We start from the raw sequence: 12,665 nt of genomic DNA on the forward strand, positions 1-12,665 counted from the left end.
TTCATCTCTATAGTCATATTACCAAAAGATAAATTCATCACACCATTTCGACAGTTAATGATCATATTCGACGTAGCTAAAAACGGGCGACCTAAAATCACAGGTATCTGGTTCTCTGGGTCAGGGACAGGTTGAGTATCTGGGACCAAGAAATCCACTGGATAGATAAACTTATTGACTTCAATAAGGACATCCTCAATAACACCTCGAGGAATTTTAACAGACCTATCAGCTAAATGCAGTGTTATCCGAGTAGGTTTCATTTCACCAAGTCCTAGATGTAAGTACACATGGTACGGAAGTATGTTCACACTGGCTCCTAAGTCAAGTAAAGCTTTTTCTACCCGATGTTTACCTATTGTACAAGCAATGGTAGAGGAACCTGGGTCTTTGTACTTTGGAGTTGTAGTGTTTTGAGTAATTGAACTTACGTGACTAGCTAAAAAGGCTTTCTTATGGACGCTAAGTTTTCGCTTTCGCGTACACATATCCTTAAGGAACTTGGCATAAGCAGGAATTTTCCTAATTGCATCTAATAAAGGAAGGTTTATGGTAACTTGCTTAAAAACCTCCAATATGTCATTAAAGTTTGATTCCTTCTTTGTTGGTACTAATAGCTAAGGAAATGGGGCTCTAGGCACATAATCAGACCTCTCAGGAACTGAGTTGGCATCATAAGAAATTTTATCAGTTTCCTTAGCTAGTGGTCCTGAGGGGTGAACTACAGTATGTTCACTATCGGGCACGGTTACCTGATTGTCTACTATTCTACCACTCCTAAGGGTTCTAATAGCATTCAATTAATTCGATGGTTTTGTACCTACTTCATGAACTCCTCTAGGATTGGGATTAGTATGACTAGGGAACCTACCATTATCTCTCTCACTTAAGGTCTTAGCTATTTGGCCGACTTGAAGTTCTAACTTATCAAGACTCTGAGCATTAGTTTGAAAATTCTGCTTGGTTTCTTGTTGAAAACTAACATGGCTCCGTGCTAACATTTTGCTAACATCTTAATAGATTCCTACAAGCTAATCATTTTATTTTATGGGCCTGATGTATTCCTAGTGTAGCCAAAACTTGGGGGAGCATTAAAATTATTAGACTGACCCTGACTCTGGCCCTTAGACCATGAAAAGTTCGGATGGTTTCTCCAACCAGGATTATAGGTTTCTGAATATGGGTCAAACTTCTGACGATTATCAAACCTAGTGTTATTATATAGAGCATTGGCTTGCTCTTCATTATTCTGGCCTTCCCAAAAAGGCTCTAATCTACCACTAGTGTTACCCACTTCTAAAGCTTCTAACCTTTTCTTTATAGCAGCAATTTTGGCATATGATTCATAGCCTCTTTCTACCCTATTAACGTTCCTCTGCTGAGAAGAATTGTTTTCTGGGGTCCCCTACTACTTTCCTATTGTTGGGTCTTTTCGGCGACTTCATGCAAATATGTCATCGCGTCATCAACTGTTTGGTTCTCAAATCCACCAATACACATAGATTTTACCGTGGTTGTGGTGGGATAATCTAAACCCTCATAAAGGATCTGAACTAACCTAACCTTCTCTAAACCATGATGAGGACATTGGGCTAATAAATCATTGAACCTTTCCAAATACCTATACAAAGTTTCTCCCTCCTGTTCAGAAAACGTGCAGATTTGCGTCCTAATAGACGATGTTTTGTGCCCAGGGAAAAACTTGTTCAAAAAGGCAGATGTAAGTTGTTCATACGTTTCGATTGACCCGGAAGCCAAACTATATAGCCACAACTTAGATTTATCTTTCAGGGAAAAGGGGAATAACCTAAGTTTCAAAGCATCATCATCTAGGTTTCTAATCCTGAGGGTACTAAAAATTTCCTCAAAGTCCCTAACATGGAATAGGGGTTTTCATTTTCTTTCCCTAAAAAGATTGGGAGCAGCTGTAAGGTCCCAGGTTTAAGTTCATAAGTTGCTTCCGTCTCAGCTAACCTGATACATGAGGGACGAGTAGTCCTAGTTGGATTCAACAAAGCTTTCAAAGTTGCCATTTCTGGCGCTATCGGAGCAATAGGGATTCTCTCCTCAGTCAAAGGACGTTCAAAAACAGACTCTTCAAAAGTCGTACTCTCTAGATTAAGGTAATCGAGACGCTTAGAACTACTAGGTTTCTCTTTAACAAATCTACCTAGTGCGTCTCTTTTACGTTCGGGCATACAATAGAATTTTCTAAATTGGAAGGGTAAGCAAACATAGATCAAGGCCGACTCAACCAAATCAAACCTATTGATTTCTAGCAAACAAAAAGCATGATGGCTCCACTTAGATTGTTTCTAGACCAGCTTCTAATCCTTCAAACGGGAATTCGTTACAATTTAAGCAAACCCCTCTGGAATCAATCCGAATTAAAGTAAGTTGAATAGAGGCGAGGGAAGCTCGGTGGAGCTTTGATACCTAAGGCCTCACCGGTATTACAAGGCGGCGCAGTCACGGATTCAACTTACAGAAACCGTCAAGAACTTCGAAGTATGCTTAAAAGAGTAACCAATATTTTTCGAATGACTTTCCTGTTAAGCTCGTTACCCTATCGGTCTCGTTCTAGTCAAAATTTTAGGCTTAGGGCCGCGTAGGTTACGTGTTCCTAAAGCGGGCAAGAAGAGAAAGGTGATGAAATCCGAACCCTTATCTTGTATGGCCAGGCCTTGCCCTTTACTAGAAAAATAAATGTCTGTATTCAGTCCTCAACATATATGCATACGAAGGAGTCCAGTAACTCGCTGACAGGGGATTCGCGAGTGTTTAGAATCTTACCTCCCGTTCCAGACGGGGGATGAATCGGTTGTAGTCGACTCGGGCCACTGACTCCGATGTCAAGTGTACGAACCCAAGGTGAAGAGACAATATCGTAATTGTCCTCCTTCTCTGCAAACAATTTATATTTAAATTACCCTTCCGTATGGTAATAAAAAAAATAATGTCCCAAAGTCCAAAAGTCCAAAAAGAAAAGAAAAATTACAATAATAATAAACCCTAATACAATTTTTTTTCTAAAAGAAAATAAACAAACCCTAAACTAAAATTGTCTTCTTTTCTGTTCTTTTTGCTTTAATCTTTAGCTCCAAGTCTTTATGAAATCACCAAACTCTTTGGCTCAATTTTCTTTATGATCCAGAACCTGTAGACACAAGATAAATACCCAAAAACATAAAAAAAACAAAAATAATAATAAAAAAATAAAAATAAAATAAATCTAAAACCCTAAAAACAAGTCCGCGTCGGCGGCGCCAAAAATTGATGTGATTTGTAGATAGTGGTATAACAAACACTGACAAAGTTGGTATCAATATTAAAAGAACATTGAGGCTAAGATTCCACTATTTTCCAAGTTCAAAGTGATTTGGTCCAAATATTTATATTCATGCAATTTTCTCGTTTAATTTGATTCTAAAATATTGCAACTAATAGATTTTCAAAAGTAATAATTGTAAATACCAAGTATGAAGCATCAAGAGTCTATAAACTAAGCATACTCCATCAAAATAGATCACAATCACTCAAATAAAAATCATATTCAATAATAGTTCAAGGAAAATAATCATAATAATGATTGCAATAAATTAATTAAAATAGATTGTATCGCTTTTTGTTGGAAAAATAGCTTCCTCTATCGCCTCAGCAATGGGGTTTAGCTCCTCATATTAATCATGATCTCAAAATAATTGTTTATGGCTCAAAAGATGATTAAAAAGATGAAAAGTGATAATACAGACGATTCGCAACAGTTTGTTGGTGTTGCAGAATCACTGTTACAGGGAGAATTAGTAGCTAAAGACCTAATGCAACCGATGTGATGAACGACACATAGGTACTGCTGTGAAACAACGATAGTTTCCTGCCACAGTTGCTTGTGCGTCAATGTTCTTCGTGTTCTCGGTGCAGCAGCAGCAGAAAACAATTTTCAATTCGTGATTTCGGCTCTCTATTCTCCTCTAAACTTCTCCTAAGGTTTTGTCCCCTTATATGACTTATCCCCTCTCCTTTTATATGCCACAGCTCGATTAAATCTCCCCCAAAATCTTGGTTTATCTCCACAACAAGTTTCGGAGTTTTCTTTCTACCAAACTCTCTTCACGCGTATTTTGACCTCTCCCAATGTTTCCAAACTCTTTATTAGATAACTACGAATGTTGGGGAAGCTTTTCTAACCTTTAATCTCCCTGAATTGTCGAAAAATACTCCAACAACAACCCGTGACCACAACACCTCTGTTTCCTTCTCCCGGTCGATCTAAACCAATTCATTCGATCTAATCACATATACCGACCCTGTTATGCTCTAGGAAGTCCAGCCCAACAAAAATCCGCGATTGAATCTCCTTAAATCTTCCCGCGAATGCGAACCTTATCTGCATGCATGCTGGTTTGTTTTACCGCCAAATATGAAATTTGAATTTGTGAAGAAAGGGGGGGCGCCCCCTATCCATAGTAGGGACGCCTTTAGCAGCTGCCTTAAGGGGTATCCTGGGGGTGCCCCTTATCCAAACTGAGGGTCCAAATAGCAAGTGTCCTTCGGGTGCTTACCGACAACTTTTCGAGCCAATTTTTTCCAAAAATGTTTATTGGCCAAAAATACCTACAAATAAATAAAACACCATAATAAGTACAAAAATGAGCCCTAACAATATATAGAATCGAGACAAATCGGACACAAAAATGTGTCTATCAGGTATCTAACTTGTATTTGTTGCACATGTCCATAGGATCAATTCCCAATATCTAAAAACGTGTTGCACATGTTCATAGGATCGGTTCCCAATATATAAAAACTTGCTGCACCTCATACAAGGATCGATTCCCCTTTGGGATCGGTTGTACCTGTTACTAGGATCGGTTCCCCTTTACCTAGAGTTGGTCATACCAATTACAACAAATCGATCATACCATCTCAGGTGATTACTTAATATCAGTTTCACTAATAAAAGTCATACTAATACAAAAGTCAGGCCTTGTGAATAGTTTTACCAAGAACATAAACAAGTCATGAGCGGTTATACTAATCACACATATTGGTAATTCAATAGATTTGCAATAAATAACAATACCAATAAGCGTAGCGATTTCTCTTTCGATTCACGAAACAAGTTCATGAATTTACTTCCTTTAAACGAATGTAAACATTGTTTCCTAGGATGAAATCTTCACCTCATACCCATACATAATCACAATAGCATTCAAACGATTATGTCGATGTCTTATATACGACGTTCAAGAGATAATTGTTATACTTCGTATTGTATTCCTTAATACTACGTCTAACTAGAGTATAATCATTCATGCTTCACAGTTATGTTTTCAATATGCACGACTTGAAATATACGTTAGGGAATAAAACAGTTCAAATCAAATAATACTAACCTCAGGTGGAAGGATGATGTTATCGTCGTAGCTTCTTACTTCTTCACTTCTTCAAGTCTTCACGTAATACTTGTAATGTCTCATATCCTAATACTTTAAGGCTAACCTATACGAAGTTGACTCTAGTACATAATCAAGCGACTCTTTAAATGAGTTTTGGCTCACTAAAATATGACAACCAAACTTGACATACCAACACTTGGTCGGTTCAACTGAGCTATGCTCTAACAGAAACAATGTTTTACATTCGTTTAAAGGAAGTGCAATTCATAAACTTGTTTTATGAATCAAAAGGGAAATCACTAGTCTTATTGGTATTGTTATTCATTGCAAATTTTTGGATAACCAATATGTGTGTTTAGTATAACCGCTCATAACTTGTTTATGTATCTTGGTAAAACTATTCACAGTGCCTGACTTATGTATCAGTATGAATTTTATTAGTGAAACCAATCTTAAGTAATCACCTGAGACGGTATGATCGATATTTGTAATTGGTGTGACCATTCCTAGTCATTGGGTAACCGATCCTAGAACTTGGTGGGCCTAATCACAAGATGTGTAATCGATCCTTGTAGTAGGTTAACAAGTTTTTAGTAATTGGTGTAACCGATCCTATAACTTGTGCAACCGATCACAAGTAAGTACCATAAATAAGTGGTAACCGATCCTGGTACTTAGTTAGCCCTTTATGAAAACTAGTGCGACCGATGCTAGTAGCCACTTGGAGGTAGAACCTGTTTGGTAGAACCGTTAAACCCATGAATGGTGATTGAATGTTTTTGATCAATCACATAGTTCTTGGAAATCAGATGAACCAATTTTAAACTTGTTCGGAAGTGTGGCAAATTGGTTCCAAGATTGTAAATGTGAAAGAGGATACACAAAGTAAAGATGTCGACATACTTTGAACATGTGCAGTAATTCTTATCTATTATTATTCAAAGGTATTCCTTAATTACTAAAGGAGAATCTCGGATCAAAATAAATTGAGAATCTTTTAATTAAGGTTTTTAGTTTATATGCTTTTAATTTCCAGCAATTAAATGCATATATTTAGAAAATAAAAATTGGTAATGTGCATTTACTAATTGGAGATTTTCTACTAAGATTTCGGTCAATATTTGGACAGAGAATTTCCAGGAATTATGAAAACCGATTTTGGGTTTATTGCATATCTTTGAGAATATTCGGTTTTGGAAATTCATTGGTGTGCAAACTTCCTTGGTTTATAAATATTGAAGTTTTCATTTCGAGCAAACTAATCCTCAGAGCCAGCAGAACTACCTTGTTGTGTTGTTACTGGTGGAGCCGTCTATTCGGAGAGGAAAGTACCCTAATTAGGCAAAATCTCTTACGACCGCTCGTTTTAAAGACTTTTTTGGGACTGGGAAGCTCTACGAGTATCGTTGGTGGGAAACTAGATAATTGCAGTTTATTATTAGTTTTCGATTGATTTGATTGACTAACGATTGTTGAACTTTGATTGCACCTAGTTCGTTTATGCTTGAGAATCTTCTCTTCTGATATAAGATTCACTCAAACTAGATCGAAGTATCGACGAGGATATTTAGACATTTTGTAGATCTAAATACGTCTTGTGATAATCCATCATTAATAGACTCCGTTCTGTGTGTGACTGATCACAAGAGATTCAAGTTGATTGTGTGCAGGTGTTTATTGAAGATCTAAGAAGATTTGAAGACAAAGAAGATTTCTTATTTGAGTTCATAATCTTTGGTGTGCACAAAACTTGATCGGCTGGGGATCCAACTATAATCGGTTCATGTTTTGATAAATTGGATTGATTAGTTGAGTAGATCGGCATCAGTACAGTTCTTTGTGATTTATAGTATTGATTGCATAGTCTAAACAATTACTTTGGTAGTTGTTGAATAGATTGATCAATAACCCGATAAAGGAGTTTATTGGGATAAACAAAAGAGCCTTTTGTCAAACTCATATCACTTGTTTTAAAAGAGTTGTTACCGAACAGTTTGTTGTTTCTTTACTGTTTGGAATACGAACCAAAGGAATTGTTCCAAGTGCGTGACTTATTGCAAGTTGGAGGCGCATGCATACAGACGGAACTAGGTGAACTATAGGTTTAGTTGCTTGGTCTCAACTATACGAAGTTGGTTTAGATTTTGTATAGCGACTTAATCCTAAGAGTATTCAATTCTGGACAAGGTCCCGGAGTTTTTCTGCATTTGCGGTTTCCTCGTTAACAAAATCTTGTTGTGTCTTTTACTTTCTATTTTCGCAATTATAATTGTTTTTATTATAATTAGAAGTAAAATACACAAATGTTAATTCCTAATTACTTGATACACTAGTCCAAAATGCGGAATTTAGGACGGACTGGATCTGTCGAGAATAGGGTTATATGACAAATTCTGCCCGTCCTAAAGACTGTCATATTTTTGGTGTACTATTTCTAAAAGGACGGAAGGTTTTAGTTGGAAAAAATCAACGGACTTATCTAGTTGAATAATTACGACTAATGTTGTTTGTCGAAATTCAGGTTCTACGATTCAGCTAGATTAAACCCATGCTAATTCAGCTTTAGCCGAGTCTGATTCGGCCAAGTATGTAATTTTTTTTTTAGACGGATAAACAAATGAGACAAGTTAAGATATGCAATTTTTCAAACAAATGCAACCCATTATATTAATCAACTTGACAACAACCATTCTCAAGTTCAGCAAAAGCTACATACATTAATGCTCAAAACAACAAAGAACTTTTTTTCTTTCTACAAAAGTAGTATGATTTAACTTCTAGGTGTGCCAGTTATTGCAGCCATTCAATCATATCCCAGGGAAAAATATCTCCAAGTGCCCCGTCTCCAACGCATAGCTCCATATTGCTGTCAATGATTTGGAGTTAGAGGACAATACGATCCCACTGAATTAAACATCCACCACTGCTTACAAGTTACATCAGCCCAAGAATCTCTCCCGCACTAGTATGATTGGGTTGTTTATATATGTAGTAGTTGGTAATGATATCTGCAAGATAAATTAAGCAAGTGATTTCTCTATCTTAAATGAGGTTTTAATTATAAAATCGTAGATACTCCATTAATCAACTAAATGCATAAAAATGTACCGTGCAAATTAGACTTGTCATATGCCGCATTGACTGTTGATGTGATTAGATACTGGAGTATCATACAACTCAAGAAGAAGAAACCATACAAGTAAGACCTTGCGGACAGAAGAAACCATCACCATGAGAGCTCTAGTAGGCATGTTCCTCGAATTTTAAGATCAACCAGTTCATCAAAGTCAACTTAGTAAGTGGTAGATACAACTAAGGGTCACTTATTTGATCCAATCTCCAATCCAGAAAGTATTTGGCACTGACGCACTGTAGTACCTGCCATGAACAGTGACTTTATCCCTGCCCATAATCATAATCATCAAAATTAGACCAAGAACAAAATGAAAAATCACTCAGAGATTGAGTACACCAGTAAATCATTCGAGTTAAAATAAAATTCAGTTCTCCAGAAATGAAAACTTCAATTGAGGTAGTCACCGAAATACTAAGAAAATCAAACATGGAAAAGAACTTACATACCATGACAAACGACATGAAAACGTGAATCAATTGATTAAATCATATCTTTATCTTCATCACTCCAAATCCCATCATTACCAGAATCCTTTTCGATTTTAATTTCCATTCTCAACATCCCAAAATAAAAACCTAAAATAAAAATGTAAAAAAAAAATATCTAACTGCCCAAATGTAATAATTCTATACAAAAAAAACAGTTCACTCCAAACCATCATCTGAAAAATCAAACCCAGATTTCCAAACTACCCAGATTAATAAGAAAATTCTACAATTGGGGATTTGATATATGATAAGCAGAAAAGAAATCAATCAACCAAAATCAAAATATTTTTTTATCAAAATCAGAGATCTTTACTTACGATTTGTGTTTCTTCGCGGCAATACGTTTGGATCAGATTTGAGAAAAGAATATCAGAATAACCGGAAGAGAAGGTCATGAGAAAATAACTTTTCCTGGTAAACATAAAGGAGGAAGATATAAGGGAGCACGTTGTTTCAGTTTTAAGAAGTTTCTAGTCTCTGCTACGAGCCGTTGGATCATTTTTATTAATGAAAATCCATACGAATTCTAAACCGTTGCCGTATTTTGAGCCGATTGGGGTGGAACTTTAAGAGAAACGGGTGCAAATAAAAACCAGTAAAAATGACTAATCACTGGCGTTTAGGGCTGCACATGGGTCGGGTTAGGTCGGGTTTGGCCTTACCCGTCACCCAAACCACTGATGGTGGGTAACAGAAGTTATCACCCGCAACCAACCCAACATTACAATGGATCGATTTTCACCCGACCCACATTACGGTGGGTTGGATCGGGTGGGTGGCGGGTTACCCACCATAAAATACAATGAACATTACATTAAGAACCCAATTGAAATAAGCCAACCCAAAATCAATTTTAGGAAACAAAATCCTAATTAGTATTTACAAATTACAATGATTCCTAGTCTCACCTTTGGTTGTTGGTTTACTGGTGACGATGTTGATTGATTGCTGCTGGTGATGCTGTGATTTGATTTACAAAGCTAAGAGAAAATGAAAAAATAAACTGAGCCTCTGAGACTACCGTTGAAGGGAACTGATTGAAGCTCTTCAGTGAAGAGAAGCTACCGATGATTAGGTTTAGGCATTATATATTATTACTTCAATGGATGTGGTTCATCTAGGATAGGTAATCTAAGGGTTAGCATTAATTTAGAAATATTTAGGTGGGTGGGTGGGTTGGGTCGGGTGAGGGAAGTTGTCACCCACAATCGACCCACCATACGATGGGTTTTGATGTTGTGACCCATAGTCGACCCGCTCCTAAGTGGGTTGGGTCGGGTGCGGGTAGTTTCAGGCGGGTGTGGGTTGGGTTGGTGGGTTGAGTCGGTTTTGTGCAGTCCTACTGGCGTTAGTTATCAAACCTAAATTATTCAACGAGTACAAGGTGTAGAATATTTAATGACATCCATGATATGTCCTTTTTCACGAACCTTAAGGTCGTGTTTGGCCGCTTGGATATCCTTATCCTAGGATGGGTTATCTAGATAAAACGGTTATATCGTGTTTGTCTTCCCTCAATTCCCAACTTGCGATAAGAATAAGAAAACCCACCGTGATTTTCGTATGCTAAAAAGGTGTGATTAAGGTATTCTCTCAGATACCTGTTTTTCCAATTTCCTCGCCAAGGATAGAACTCCACAATCCCATTACCATTCCCACGAATCCATGATACCTGTATCACCATTACTAAACCCACGATAGGGTTTTTCATACCTTTGTGAATTTTCCAATTTCTTCCCTATATATACTGATGCAAAGCTTATTGTTTCCACATAAAATTGGCACAAGGTATTCTCTTTTCTTCTCAACTAGTTTAGTTTAACAAATTCATCCCAGTAATTTTTACGATTCAGTTTGTTACAAATCTGATTTGGTTTTTCTTAAAGAGCGCTTTCATATCCTGCAACAGATCAATTGCAAGTTACTGGTATCATCTTCATCCTCTTTTTTTCTTCTCATTACTACATATGTTTTCTTTTGTTTTTATCAATTGCATGTTGCTGGTATCATCTTCATCCTCTTTTTTTCTTCTCATTACTACATATGTCTTCTTTTGTTTTTATCAATTGCATGTTGGTGGTATCATCGTAATCAGATTAATGATTTAGGTTGTCTGTTGATAGTGGTTGGTATGACTTAAATTTGGGAAAGGAATTTTTTAAATTTGATTAAATTAGTAGGTAATTCATTTTGTTTATGACAAGCTTTGTGTGAGGCATTACTAGCCTCCCAAGTTCACAGGGTTATTCTTGTTAGGTATAATGGTGACAAAATTAGTGATATAGAATCCAGTAATGATATGTTGTTTAACTTTCCTGAAAAGTTTGTTTAGCAATAGCTTACATATTCAGTTAATTATAGAATATGGAGAGTGATCAATCATCCAACCCCCAAACTAGAAGGATAACTTGGACTTTTCCCATGGATAGACTGTTCATAGGTCTAATGGCATACCAAGTACTGGAAGGACAACTACTCGATGGTCAATTCAGCAAATATGCTTGGACACACTTTGTTGATAATTTCAAGCATAGTTTTGGTTCTTCAATTCAGTATGTTCTAGCTGGTTGGGAAGGATCGGCTGCTGATTCACGCATGCTAGATTCAGCTCTAACAAGATGCGATAGATTAATTGTGCCCGAAGGTATAACGCACTTTCTAGCTTTGACGTCTTTTTAACGGGAAGCTCAGGTAGACAACTACTTTTTAATTAGATAGGTAGGCATGCTGGTCATGCTGTATTTTTCATCATTTGTTCAATTCATCATTTACTACCAAAGAAACCTCCAGTTGGCATGCTGTATTTTTCATCGTGTCCTTGGCATGAATGTATGCGAGTGCTGGGGAGAAGATTATTTTGTCAGATTAGTAAATTGCTCACGCCAAGGTTTAAGAGCTGAATTATGTGTTTGGAATTCCTAGAGCATGACATTTAATGATTATTGATAACTATTTGTCTGTTTTTTTTTTCACTTCCCATGTCTCAGTTCAGTGGTCTTCCGAGACCCACTTAATCTCATCCGTGAATCCATTTCATTGATACTGTTGGTTTTAGCACTGCATTGCAATAACTGCCATTCCTATTCCTACTGTTGCTGGGAAAACAATATAATGTTTGTACTTCATTTTAGAATGGGGAAGAAGATCCTATATGCAGTAGAGTCTATAATCACGTTGATCCTATATCCACGGAAATATTGATTGATAACTTAACCTTTTTTGGTTGTACAGGTAAATTTTATCTTGCTGATGCAGAATTCGCCAATATGCCGCAGTTTATTACTCCATATCGTGGTGTCCGTTATCACTTGAAGGAATTTGGTGGAAATCGTCCAAAAGATGCAAAGGAATTATTCAATCTCCGACATTCATCGTTACGGCTGCTGCTTAGACTTGGATACTGTTATTTGCATATTGTTGTTTAAATTCGAGAGCGAAACAAACATGATTCATGTTATACTTAGGATTTCTATTGGGTGATTGAGATGTTAACCAAACAACTTCTATGTTAATCTGGGATAAGATAAAATTTGAGACAAACATAATTTAAGTTAACCAATTCCTAATTAGATAACGGATATCTCTACTTAGGATATGTTGTTGGGTTTCCAAGCTGTCAAACAGACCCTAAGTGTCCTAAAA

At 36.7% G+C, this 12,665-nt stretch overlaps 1 long non-coding RNA gene across 2 annotated transcripts; it reads right to left on the bottom strand.

Moving 5' to 3' along the window:
* Positions 1 to 8,039: 8,039 nt before the first annotated feature.
* LOC113304503 lies at positions 8,040 to 9,474 on the bottom strand. 2 transcript variants are annotated; one of them, XR_003338226.1, is made up of 4 exons: positions 9,341 to 9,474; positions 8,982 to 9,110; positions 8,508 to 8,801; positions 8,040 to 8,407 (listed from the first exon to the last, which is right to left on the bottom strand). It is a non-coding gene; the product is annotated as an uncharacterized LOC113304503 (long non-coding RNA). The 2 variants fall into 2 exon arrangements; XR_003338225.1 differs by lacking the exon at positions 8,982 to 9,110.
* Between the last annotated feature and the right edge of the window lie 3,191 nt (positions 9,475 to 12,665).

The sequence above is a fragment of the Papaver somniferum genome, chromosome 8 (genome assembly GCF_003573695.1).
Source record: "Papaver somniferum cultivar HN1 chromosome 8, ASM357369v1, whole genome shotgun sequence".
Lineage (NCBI taxonomy): Eukaryota > Viridiplantae > Streptophyta > Magnoliopsida > Ranunculales > Papaveraceae > Papaver > Papaver somniferum.